The sequence below is a fragment of the Mustela lutreola genome, chromosome 12, assembly GCF_030435805.1.
Source record: "Mustela lutreola isolate mMusLut2 chromosome 12, mMusLut2.pri, whole genome shotgun sequence".
NCBI lineage: Eukaryota > Metazoa > Chordata > Mammalia > Carnivora > Mustelidae > Mustela > Mustela lutreola.
Window position 1 is genome coordinate 92,676,182 of NC_081301.1, and position 13,440 is coordinate 92,689,621.

A 13,440-nucleotide genomic window follows, 5' to 3' on the forward strand; every position below is an offset into this window, starting at 1 on the left:
TTGACGAGCACCTGATTAAAGAAAGTCAGATGGCTTCGTCATGGCAGGACATGGTGCGAGGCTTTAATATTGCAGCCTGCACGATGAGTAGCTAAAGAGAGATGGACTGTGTGGCATCTTCCAAATTCGTTTTACCACTGAACGTTTTTTCCTTGGCACACATTGAACGGCTGGTGATGCCTCGGGAAATGCTAAGAAGCAGAGGGATCCAGGGGGCACATCCTAGATTTGGGGGGGCACTACCTCTTTTCAGTGCCAAGAGGCATTTCCTGTGACTTAGTTAAGTTGGCCTCGTCCAGACCTACGTGGACCGCCAGTGAGTGTGCTGGGTGGTTGGGATGGCCATTGAGTCCACTGTGTCTACACCCCAGTTGCTGCCCTGGGTAAGAGGCACGTTGGTCTTGGAAAGAGCGTACTTGAGTGGATGATGTTTTGATGTTTTTTTCTCTGATCCTCAGGTTTTCCACCTTCAAAATGAGCATGGTGGGCTCCACCAGAACAGGGAGCACGAGATCCTTACCAAAAAGTCCAACTCTCTGTTATTTGTCTTCTGTTCCAACTTTTAATGAAAGCGATTTTCATTAATGCATTGGTGAGCAAGCCACCTTGACCTTGGTGACATGGCACATGAACTAACAACTCTAAGCCTTTTTTTTTTTTTTAATTTATCTTATTTAGATATGCCTTCTCTAAAAGATCACTTGGAATAACATGACAAAAATATCTTCCTACAAATGTGCAAACATTTCCCTCAGATATCTCACACCATTGTGGCCGCCTCATAACCTTTAGATGTTTTAAACATCTCTACACTGACAAAATGATTTTTAGAATTAAATCTAAAATGCAGGATTTGGGCACTGGTTCTGCCAAAGCCTCATCGCAGAACATCTAGAAGGGACCCTTGCTTCCGTGGAAGTCTTTGCCCCGGGGACAGAGAGCTCCACATCAAAGAGGAAAACAATTGGACAAACACGTTTCTCATCACAGTGTGATAGTATCAGCCGCAGTTTATGAGACAAGTCCGGGAGAAATTCATCTCTCACTCAAAAGTTTCAACATTACCGGCCACATAATAATAAAAAATGTGTTGCTTACCTCCAAGCTGATTTTATTTTCAGGCTATGTTAATAAGAATCCTTACTCCTCTGAACTTACCTAGACTGGATATTCTTCTAAACTGATTTGAAATGTCTGAGAAATTGGAGGTTCTGACCCACCTCTGTACCCCATGTCCACGAAAAAGAACATCTTCTCTGCAGCGATGAGAGTATGGATGTTAAAAGGCACATGGAGCAGGAAGGAAAAACATAAGCAAGTGCATTGGAAGACCAAGGTTCTAGGCAGTATTTGGGCAGCTCTTGTGATGGGCTGTCTTGTAATCCCCCCCAAATTCGCACGTTGGAGCCCTAACACTGGTACCTTAGAATGTGATTTCACTTTGGAAATAGGGTTTTTAGGGAGGTAATCAAGTTAAAATGAGGTCATTAGGATTAATCCAATATGGCGGTGTACTTGTAAGAAGAGAACATTCAGACACAGATACACCTAGTGGGAAGATGATGCGAATGAACGTGGGGAGAAGACAGCCATGGACAAGTCCAGGAGGACACTGGGAACAGATTCGTCCCTCCCTGTCCTCAGAAGAAATCGATCCTGCCAACACCTGGATTTTGGACTCTAGCCTCCAGAACTCAGAGACAATACATTTCTGTCATTGATGCCACTCAGTGTGGGGCCCTCTGTCCCAGCAGCCCCAATACACTAACAGGAGCCGTGTTCTCAGGTAGGTCTCCCGCCTGGTATCTCTGGGTCTCGGTTTCCTCAGCTAGAGCATTAGGGGGCAAATCCCGTGAAAGTGTTTTTTTCAAGGATAAGAGAGAGCCCCTCCCACCAGCTCTCCTGAAATGTAATCATATACCGTCTTGGGAGAAAAGCTTTCCCTCTCACCTACAGATCGATGGACTGTTACACAAGGCTGAAGCCATCTCTCATCATCCGGTCTGGCCATCCCAACTTTTTATTTCAGTCATAGCTTTGGAAAGCAAAGTAAGGACAAAAGGAGGCTCAAAGTAATTCCAATGAAAGGCAAACTTATAAATGGGAATCTTTTTACCAGACACGCATCATTTGGAAAAACCAGGTTTTGAGAAATTCTAGAGGAGCTGTTGGGGGAGGCGGGGGAGAGGTTCACACGAAAAGACCGGTAATAAACGTAATGCTTGGCATGGAAGGAAACATGTCCTAGGCACAATTACTGAGCTTCTGAGTGCTACTACCCTGTTTTATTTCACCAATAAAACAGCTAATAACAATCGCTTTCTACAACATTTATCAGCCTCTCATCAGAATGTATTGTGCTGGTATAAATCCTGGGCTATTGCTGTATGTCCCAAGCCTGGAATATAGCACGAATGCCAGACCCATAATGGGTAAGAAGAACATTCTGGCAACTGAAATTGCAATTGCAAATGCTATTAAACAGAACTGATGGCCTAGTTCCCCTTCCCTTTCCCTCACTGAACGTATGCTCTCAGGCCAAAGGATGTACCAAGATAAGCATTCTGTGAAGTGATTGTATCGCTGCTAATGAGGGTGGCCTTCTTAAGCACAACTAAATGGCTGGTTTAGCATCCACGATGTTAAAACAAAAATCAACATATTTGGCCACAAGTCTGGCATTTAAATGAACAGTGCTTGTATTAGTTAGGGTCCCAATGAGATGGCTCGTCCCTACCAGAATCATTCAAATGAGGTTTATTTATTCTGTATAAATAACTTTTCTTTTTAATTTTACAAAGGTATAACCAGGGTATTATTAAAAAAAAAAAAAAAAAAAGGAATTGTGGGGGCGATAATCCAGGATTAGGAGCCAAAGCACTGTTCCCACCCCCTTGGCACAAGGAGACAGAGGAGCAGTGGTTAACAGAATCTGGAAGGAGGAGGAAGCCATAGAGAGAAGGCTGTCCTGAAAGGAGTAGTAGGATTCTGTCTCAGGAGAGAACGCAAGACATCTTCCCGAGGAGGAAGTTAGGAGAGTTAAGTATCCTGAGTGACCTCGGTCTCTCCCTTCCTTCAGATTCCCACCAGGGCTCCCCATTTAGTCAAGTCCAACCAGAGACAAAGGGCAGGGTGCCCATGGATGTGGTCCATATGGTCAGTCTCCAAAGACTGGGGTGAGAGGATCTGGAGGTAGGTGAAATTTAGCATAGCGCGAAATAACCCAATAGATGCATTAAGGTATTTGTAAGGTTTACAGAACAGAAACATGTCCGCTCTTGATCACCATCTTATCCCCAGCTACGTCCCTCCAATACCGATCAATTTTCCAATGCTCTGACACTAACCGGTATCCAATAATTCAATCCAGTGCTGACACTACTCAAATGTTAGCACAGACCCCACAAATTAAGGGCTCAGTCCCACAAGAGGCTCCACTTTAGACATCAGCCACAAATGGGGTCCCCAGGAAACCTAACCATCTGTCCAACTGACCACAGACTTGGAGGCCCCTGTGACTCCCACTCAGGTTCAGTAACTCGCTAGAACCACTCATGAAAGCACTCTAGTCTCTGTTACAGTTTCAACAGACAGGCTACAACTCAGCAACAGCCAAATGGAAGAGGTTCCCAGGGCAGTGTACGGAGGGATGGATCGGGGGTGATATCCACAACTTCTAACCCGCTGAGTGTGTCGCCCTCTCAGCACATCAACATCTTGACCAAGCTGAAAGCTCCATTAGCCTCATTGTTTCAGAGCATTCTGGAAGCTTCATGCCTAAACCATTACTGAATCACTGGCCGCTGATGATTGAATTAAATCTCCGGCTCCTCTCTCCTCCCTGGCTGTTGAAGGCCAGGCCGATTGGTCTAGTCCTCTCCCATGATTGGTTCCTTGTCAACCACCCTGTCCTGAAGCGATCTGAGGACCTGTGTTCAGTCACCTCATTAGTGTACAAAAGATATTCTTAATACTCTTAAAATCGCAAGGATTTTAGGAGCTCTGTGCCAGCCAGGACTGGGGACAAAGACCAAATATATATTTTATTGTGTCACGTAGTCACGTAGCCACATCTTACCACAGTGTCCGGCGCAGGACAGATAGTTATATTTGCTAATGAATGACGCAGTCCCAGCAAGCCGTTCTAGAGTCAGTCTTCCCTCCCCTCCCCCCTCCTCCCTCTGACCCCTTACCTTCCCTCGCTCCCTTGGGAAGATCCCTTGGGATCTTGGGGATCTTGGGAAAATCCCTTGGGAAGATCCCTTGGGATCTTCCTTCTTCGCTTCCTTGGGATTACTGAATTTTTTAAGCCAAAACTAAACATGGCTTTAAGATTCTCCTTCTCCTTTTTTGGGTTCCCTAGGAAAGACAAACGCAGACAGGTCTCCAGAATCTTAGGCCATTTCATACCCCTGACATCCCAAGTCCTGGGAGACCCCATGGAGAAACATTCACCAAGTCTTCTCAGAGACGGAATCAAACCCACTGATTTATAATCTGTTCCAGTCTCCTTGTTTTCATACCTTTTTTTTTTTTTTTTTTACCTTCACAACCAACATATTCTGCTGCCCTGAAGAGGCGCGGGAAGCTAGGGTTGGACATTTGCTGGGGATGCTAGAACATTTTTTGCTTATGTCATATGTTGTGCAACATGCCACTGAAAGGACTTTATATTCTGGAGAGTTTCCCAATGATATGAGTCCCACCTTATGCTTTTAAGATCCCAAGTGATCAGCATTTTACATATCGTAGGGAAAACAGAATTTCTGCCAAGGAAAAACCTGAAACCAAGGATAAAGAGAATGTGGAATGGACTAGAGCTATGTTAAAAACATTAACAGAAAAAACAAAAGTGAAAAACAGACAGGTCCATTCAGGCCCAATATGCCTTGACAACATGGTGTGAACTTCCAGACTGAACGAGGGTTGGGATAAGGGTGTTGAAGTGTTCTATCCACCAGCAGAGCGGGCTCTCCATCTGATGGATGGCTAGGCATCTCTCCAGTTAGGAACAGCCTTCTGATCTTAACAAGCACGACCCAAACTCCAGGGCCAGACTGAAATCTCAACCAAAACAGTTGCCCAAGGGCTTGATGAAGGCCTCTTAGAGAGGACTTCTAGCCCTGCTCAGACACCCATGGCCCACCTTCCCCTCAAAGTACACCCTGTAACCTGAGCACAAACTACAAATGGGGCTCCTCAGTTTCCTTACCTGGGTGTCCTCTCTGACCACCATGTCCCAGGGACATGTGACCCCTGTTTGATCAGCAGCAGACCACATCATCACTTCAGGCACTGATAAGAAAATACATCCAAGAAGGGGTTGTGATAGCCTGCGCAAGCTCGCTGGAGACAGACACAGATACTGGAAGGAAGTACCTGAGGCAGTGGTTCTAAACCAGCTGATCCTAAGCGACCTAGGGGGAGGGTTTGCTGGAAACAACCAGTGGGTGTTCTGAAAGAGGGACAGTGAAATCTGGGCCCACCCAAAGAGCACGGAATTCTACCTAGAGGAGGAGCCCAGATGTCTTTAAGGTTACCCACACCCAACATACAGTGGAAAAGAGGCACATTAATCATTTTCTTTCACTATCTCTAAACAATACTCCCCTGGACTGGGTACAGCAGACTTACGGGGGAAATATTTTCAAAACAGACATGGGCAAGCCCTTCCGTACCCACCCGCCTGCCCCACCGTGGGAGTAACCCACGCATTGTGCAGGAGCTCCCCGCTCGTTCTGTTCCTCCCTCTTCCCTTCTTCCTGACTTCTCCCCGATTAAGATCCACGGAGCACCAGTTCTCTATCATACTCAATTACTAGAAAGAAATCTATTTGGGTCACATATCTTAATTCCCTGCTGACATACCTTAATGGAATTAATATTTAACAATGCACACTTGACTTAGATCAGAAATGCCTTATAGAGGTTAGCTACTCGAATTTTACACTGTTACACCTCCTGGAAAATCAGTTTCAATCATCTGATATATTACACAACATCCAGGACCTAAACCCTTCACAGAACTGCAGGTCTGACAAAAGATGGTCCCTCCCAGCAAAACGGGTCTTTCCAACAGACAATGATAACGACATGATGCAAAGTGCTTGCCCTGGGGTCTCAGCGGCTAGAAAACAAGTCTGTTCTAGCAATAACCGCACATGCTGGCAAGCCTCCTTAGAAATGGCTTGTAAGGCAGTGTTGTCCAATAGAACTCTCTGTGATGATAGATATGTTCATGCTGGGGGCGCCTGGGTGGCTCACTGGGTTAAAGCCTCTGCCTTCAGCCCAGGTCATGGTCTCAGGGTCCTGGAATCGAGCCCTACATCGGGCTCTCTGCTTAGCTCTTAGAAGAGCCTGCTTCCCCCTCTCTCTGCCTGCTGCTCTGCCTACTTGTGATCTCTTTCCTTCTGTCAAATAAGTAAATAAAATAAAATCTTTAAAAAAAAAAGAAAAAAAATGTTCACGCTGTCCAGTTCAGCAGCCAATAGGCACGTGCGGCTAGCGAGCACTTTCCATGTGATCGATGTGGTGGTGGAATACATTTTAAATTTTCTTTCAACTCAACTAATTTAAGTTTAAAAAGCCACATGTGGCCAGGCGCTATATTGAGCAGCATGGTTGCAAGGCCACTTGTAAAAATTTAAACTTGTAAGTCATACATATGATAAGACAATACAAAAGTTTTATAGTAGTTTCAACCGAGGAGCAAATGCAATGTTTAAATTTTAAAAGTGCCATTGACTTTCAATAATATCACAGTCGACCCTTGACCAACTCAGAAGTTAGGAGGGCTGAGCTTCACACTGTCAAAAGTCCTTGAACGACTTCTGAGTTTCCCAAAACTTTACTAGTAAACAGAGCCTTAGTGATCACAGAAAGTCAATTAACACACATTTTGTATGTCATACATCTTATATACTGCATTCTTACAATAAAGCTAGAGAAAAGAGCATGCCCTTAAGAAAACCCAAAGGAAGAGAAAATACATTCACAGTATTTAACTGTAGTTGTTGAAAAACACCCACGTGCAAGTGAACCTGCGCCGTTCCGACCCCTGCAGTTCAAAGATCAGCTGTATTTGCTGAGACGCCTGTGTATCAGCAGCTGACTGTAGAGACTCGGCTGCTCTTAATAAAAAGGAGAAGGCTCAGGTCATCTGTGGAGCAGCCTGAGTTAACTGGACGTGCCCTCTGTCCTGGGATATCCTAGTTACCATTCTGGGAACCAAAAGAAGAACGCCGACTGTCCTCCGACCAGCGCCACTGTACCCTGCATGGGTGGCAGGTGGTAACATGTCCTCTCTCTTCAGCTGGGGTCCCGCCCTGTTCCAGCCCCTCCTGGCCAAGAAAGGGCAGGAGGTGGCTTTGCGGTTTGCTTTGTTAACTGACATCTGGAGAGTGGGCTCCCAGTTTAAGGAAGGGCCCACTGGGTTTGCATGGACTGTCAACCTTGGCACTAGGGACATTCTGGGGCCTATAATTCTGTGTTGTTGGAGGCTGTCCTGTGCTTTGGAAGATGTTCCCTAGGATCCCTGGTCTCTACTCCTTCAATGTCAGGAGCACCTCCCAACCATCCCAGCAGTGCCGACCAGCTGTCCTCCAGACACTGTCCCGTGTCCCCTGGGGAGAAAATCACCTCCAACTGGGAACCCCATCCTAGACCATAAGTTCTTGAACTACACCCTACCTAAGAAAGGAAGCCGATCTGAGTTTTCATCTCTAGTGCCCAGATGTGTGTTACTCGATAGACACTCACGCATTACTTAGATGAAAGAATAAAAGGCTATGATGAATTTTTAGCTTTACAGATGCCCCCCTCAGTGCCTACCATGGTGTAGGAACTATGTGTAAGAACAATAAATATTTTCTGGTTGCTTAATATTTTACAGGTTTTAAATTACTTACTTATTAAAATAATTATATATACTTATTTATATAATTAATTATGTATTAATTATATCATTAGTGTATTATAGAAGATTAAATATTAATTATATATTAATATATAATAGTCTATATTATCTGATATATCATTAATATACATTAATATGGTCATGTAGAAAATATAATAAATAATAAAATCAACTATAAAAATTAAAAATAAATATTTACAGGTTTTTAAAAAAGCAGAAATTTTGACTAATGACTATTTCTGTCTTCTGAGAAAGAAAATGATGGGGGAGGAATTACCCTTCCTCATACCTTCAGGCACAGGAAGCAATTTCCTGGCTTCTTCGGGTTTTCAGCAAACAGAGCAAGTCTAGAAAATACAGCCTCGCTATGTCCAATAGGCACCACGATTGTCTGTGTGTGAGGACAGGTCGCAAAACGGGCTCTGTCTCTTCACAGAGGCTGGTCTGGGGTCAAGAGCGCCGAGGCCAAGAGCATCAAGTCCCTGACTGGGGGAGCCGGTGAGCTCCTGCATCTGATGGGATCCCCCCAGGAACCTCTGCTGCCGGATTTCCTGCAAGAGAAAAACACAAGGCTGGCTGCAGTTCACCGCTCCTGAGCCTTGAACCGGCCCTCCCCACCTCGTGGTGCTTTTACATCATGGGTCTCAAGCAGACCCTGGAGAATGCGCCTACCACCCCAGCACCGCCAAACCCGCTGCACCGAAAACCTCAGGGATGTTTCACTTCCATGTACACGAGGCCCTGAGCACGTCTGCCCTTCATTCTTTCCTCGGCTGTTTACGGTCCTTGAAGCCTCCTGGAGAAGAATTTTTTTTTTTTCCAAAGATTTTATTTATTTATTTGACAGAGAGAGAGATCACAAATAGGCAGAGAGACAGAGAGATGAGGAGAAGCAGGCTCCCTGCTGAGCAGAGAGCCCCATGCGGGACTCGATTCCAGGCCCCTGGGATCATGACCTGAGCCTAAGGTAGAGGCCCAACCCACTGTGCCACCCAGGCGCCCCGAGAAGAATTTTTATTTAATGAAAAATATCACTTTCCAAATTCCGCAGCTCTGGCTGTACGTTTAAAGAGCTGCTGCAGTCAAACCACCAAAATCTTTAGGTCACGCTGCTGTTTAACCAAGGACAAGGTCGGAGCATTGGTTGTAATTAGACAAGAGAGGAGAAGGGAACATCTGCCCTTCCTTTAGGGTCCTTTGCAGGAGGCACATGGGAATCACCGAGGCGGCTCTCTAAGGTCTTTGGGGTTGGGCCACAACCCAGAGGAAATCAGAATCTGAGGGTAGCACCAGGCATTACAAATACTTTTAAATAAATGTTTGATTTTAGAAGCTCTTGAGGTTTATGGAAAAAACTGCAGAGAGACTATAGACGTTCCCCATATACCCCACACCCCTTTCCCCCTATTATGAACATCTTATAGGAGTATGGTACATTTGTTTCAATGAATACGCTCATATTTCTTAAAGATTTATTTATTTGAGAAAGAGAGAGGGAGAGAGAGAGAGATCGAGATCGTGTACATGAGTGGGGTGAGAGGCAGAGGAAGAGATACTCTTCAGCAGAGACCTGTAGAGCACACAACGGGCCCCAGGGCACGATCCCACGACCCAGAGATCATGACCTGAGCCAAAGTCAAGAGTCGGATGCCTAACCGACTAAGCAGACCAGGGGCGGCCCTAAGGAGCTAATATTGCTACATTATTATTAATGAAAATCCATACTTCATTCATATTTCCTCAGTGTTCCCCTAATTTGCTTTCTGTATCCAGGATCCCTGTCTTCCGAGGCTCTTCTGGGCTGCAAGCGTTTCATAGACTTTCCTTGGTTTTGATTACCTTAATGGCTTTGGGGAGTACTGGCCACATATTTTGTAGTCTGCCCCTCAGCTGGGATTGATCGGATGTTTTTTCATGATCAGACTGGGGTTATGTGCTTTTGGGAAGAAGACCATAAGAGGAAGCCATTCTTATCACGTCAGATCAAGGACACATATGTTAACATGACTTGACAGTAGTGAAGTTGACCCTAATCATTTGGCTAAGACAGTGTTTGTCAGGTTTCTCCAGGACAATGTTAGGCTTTTTTCCTTTTGATCTCACTGGACTCTTCCGAAGGAAGTCACCTTGCACAACCCACACTTAAGGAATGCAGGGTTATATTCCATTTCCTTGGGGCTTAGGATCTACATGAAATTTTTAGAATTCTTCGATACAGAAAATGTGTCTATTTTCCTCCAGTTATTTATATCATATAGATACATTTATTTTCTACTTTGAGTTTCAATCTACTACTAATTTATTCGTGCTGTTTCAGCATTCCAGCTCTGGCTATTAGGAGTTCTTTTAGTTGGCCCTGTGTCTCTTTTTGGTAGTGGTGGTGTTTTTTTGAGCACCTTCTTACTTCTGGGCCTCATAAGATGCTCCATGCTCATCTTAAGTATTTCCTGCCCTAGTCCTAGAATCAGTCATTTATCCAAGTTCTGGTTCCTTCGGTTGGAGAAGGATATTAGAAACCAAGATCTGGGTGCTAGGTGTGCTCACTGCTACAGGGGTGACATTGCTTCTAGGGTCTTTCTGTCAACAGAACAAGGAAATTATATGTGTGCATACTAACCTATGCATAGACACATACCTGTAAGCACTTCTGTATGTAACTATTTGTATCTATATTATGCTAATATGAGTCCATATTGACATCTCCAACTCTAATCCAATTATCACTTGGATGTTTCTAGCCTCTCTTCTTTTCTTTAACATCCCACTCCAACAGTGAGAAACTTGGCTCCCACCATTGTCTATACATTTACTTAACTGTGACTTACAGTATGCATGCATAGTGGTATCATAATTATTAACCTGTACCCTCACGGGAAACAAGTTTATCAACTACAGCATGCTTATGTACAGTTCTTTCTGCCTCTAGTCTTACAGACCCCACTCATTTCCAAGGTTACTTAGGTCAGTACATTTTCTCCTCCATACCTTCAGTGAGGTTGTTCAATACATTTGCAATACAGTTACATTGTTTTGTCACGATTCTGCATTTCATCCTGGGATCCTGACCTACTAAATAACTTTTTAAATCTGTGTCAAGTTTGGGGCACCTGGGTGGCTCAGTGGGTTGAGCCTCTGCCTACAGTTCAGGTCATGATCTCAGGGTTGTGGGATCGAGTCCTGCATGGGGCTCTCTGCATGGCAGGGAGCCTGCTTCCCGCCCCCCCCACGCCTGCCTCTCTGCCTACTTGTGACCTCTCTGTCGAATAAAATAAAATGTTTAAAAAAATTTGCATCAAGTTTTCTCTTTGTCCTGTAAAGTTCTATAGGTTTTGACAAATGCATAATATATCTGCCATTATAGTTATCATACAGAATAGTTCTACTGTCTTAAATAATTTTCTGTGCTTCACTTAATCAACCCTTTCCCTGAGCCCCTGGAAACCACTGATCTTTCTACATTTCTGTAGTTTTGCCTTTTCATGAACATCATGTAATCTGAGTCATAAAATACATAACCTTTTCCTACTGGGTTCTTTCACTTAACAACTTAATATCTCCCATTATATAGATGTGTACCAGAGCTTACTTATCTATACACCTATTGAAGGACCTCTTGGTTGCTTCTAGTTTGGGAAATCATAAATATTGTTGCTATAAACATTCCTATGTAGGGTTTTTTTTTTTTTTTGTATGAATATAAGTTTCCAAAACAGTAAATATGTAGTAGTAGTTCAATAACTGAATGATATAGTAAGACTACACCTATCTTTGTAAGAAAGTACCAAAGTATCTTTCAAAGTGTCTATACTATTTGGCATTCCTACCAGCAATGAGCGAGACTACTTTGTTGCTCCATAGCTTTAGCTAACTGATGCCAGTTTTTACATTTTAGCCACTATAATAGACATGTAGTGTTATTTCATTACTGATGAGGGAACAGAAGGCTGGCTGAGGACAAAAGCTGACACCCTGCAACCTTCCCCCACCCCCACTCCTGGGTGGGACATATGTGACATTCTTTAGGAATCTCCCACCTATCTTAATGTCAATACCTTGCTAAGAAGAGAAAAAAAGACCTTGACAATGGCAAGGTCATTGGTATCCAATATCTTAAAGGTCCTCTTAAGCATATGAAAGTTCTATTGAAACCTCCCTTGCCTTACCTCCCCAACCTCATCACACAGAACCTACCACCCCTCACAACCCTGGGGCAGCAGCTCTTTCTGCCCACAGGTCCTGTCCCTGTGCTTTAATAAACCACCATTTTGCACCAAAGATGTCTCAAGAATTCTTTCTTGGTCATCGACTCCAGCCTCCACCCCAACGAACCTCACCTATATTCTAAAACTTGATCAATTACTGTTTTAACTTGTAATTCCCTAATGACAAATGCTGTTGAGTATCTCTTTACATGCCACAATTTTCCATCTGTATATCTTCTTTGGTGAAGCATTTTGGTGAAGCATCTGTTCAGATCTTTTGTTCATTCAAAAATCTGATTGTTTTCTTATTAAGTTTTAGGAGTTGTTTTTATATTTTCGATTATTGGATATGTGTTTTGGAAATATTTTCTCCCAGTCTGTGGCTTGTCCCTTGGTTCTCTTTCCAGGGTTTAGACAACAGAAGTTTTTAATTTTAACAATGTCTGAATTCTTAATTTTTCTTTAATAAATCATGATTTGTTTCATATACTTACAAACTCATCCTCAAACTCAAGGTCACATAGCTTTTCTCCTATGTCTTAGTCTAACAGTTTAAGTGTTTTGTATATTACATTCAGGTCTATGATCCATTTTGAGTTCATTTTTTTAGAAGTGTAAGGTCCGGGACTAGGTTCATTTTTAAAATTTTATTTTATGTAAGGACTCCGATTGTTCTGGCACGACTTGTTGAAAAGCTTTCTCCATGGCATTGCCTTTGCTCTTTTGTCAAAGATCAGTTGACTGTATTTGTCTGGGTCTTTTCTGGGTTCTCTATTCTGTTCCACTGATCTGTGTGTCTTCTGTCTCACCAATGAACACAGTCTTGATTACTAAAGTCTTGATGACTTGAGTCTTGAAATTTGGTAGTATGAGTCTTCCAATCTTGTTTTGTTTTTTTTTTTCAGTATTGTGTTGGGTCTTCTTCTTCTTCTTCTTTTTTTTTTTAAGCTTTCCAAATGAGTACAATGTATAGCCAATGTAAGAATCAACTGCCTTGAAGGCAGGTGGGAATAGAAGGAAGAACATGGATTTTAAAGTCCAGCAACTCTTCTTTCAAATTCTTGGTCTGTAGGCAAGCCCTTTGAAATTCTGGAGCTGAATTTCCTTTTCAGGAAATGGGGAATTAAAATGCTTACCGGCAGGGGTTTTTGTTGTTTGTTTTAATCAAAGCAATTTCTTAGAAAACCCCAGCATTGGGATGAGCAAGCAGCAAGTGACTAGTCAAGATGAATTCCCTTTTCTTTATTTTGAATGCTTTCTGGACTGTTTTTTTTTTTTTTAAGATTTTATTTATTTATTTGACAGAGAGAGAGAGATCACAAG

General features: G+C 43.3%; 1 long non-coding RNA gene across 4 annotated transcripts in view; it reads right to left on the reverse strand.

The window, feature by feature from the left end:
* The window catches only part of LOC131812370 (uncharacterized), a 106,940-nt gene that overhangs the window by 16,401 nt on the left and 77,099 nt on the right, over positions 1-13,440 (reverse strand). For all 4 annotated transcript variants that reach the window (XR_009346313.1, XR_009346315.1, XR_009346314.1 and 1 more), the window contains exon 9: positions 8,205-8,466. This is a non-coding gene — a long non-coding RNA (uncharacterized LOC131812370). The remainder of the gene's footprint in view (positions 1-8,204; positions 8,467-13,440) is intronic.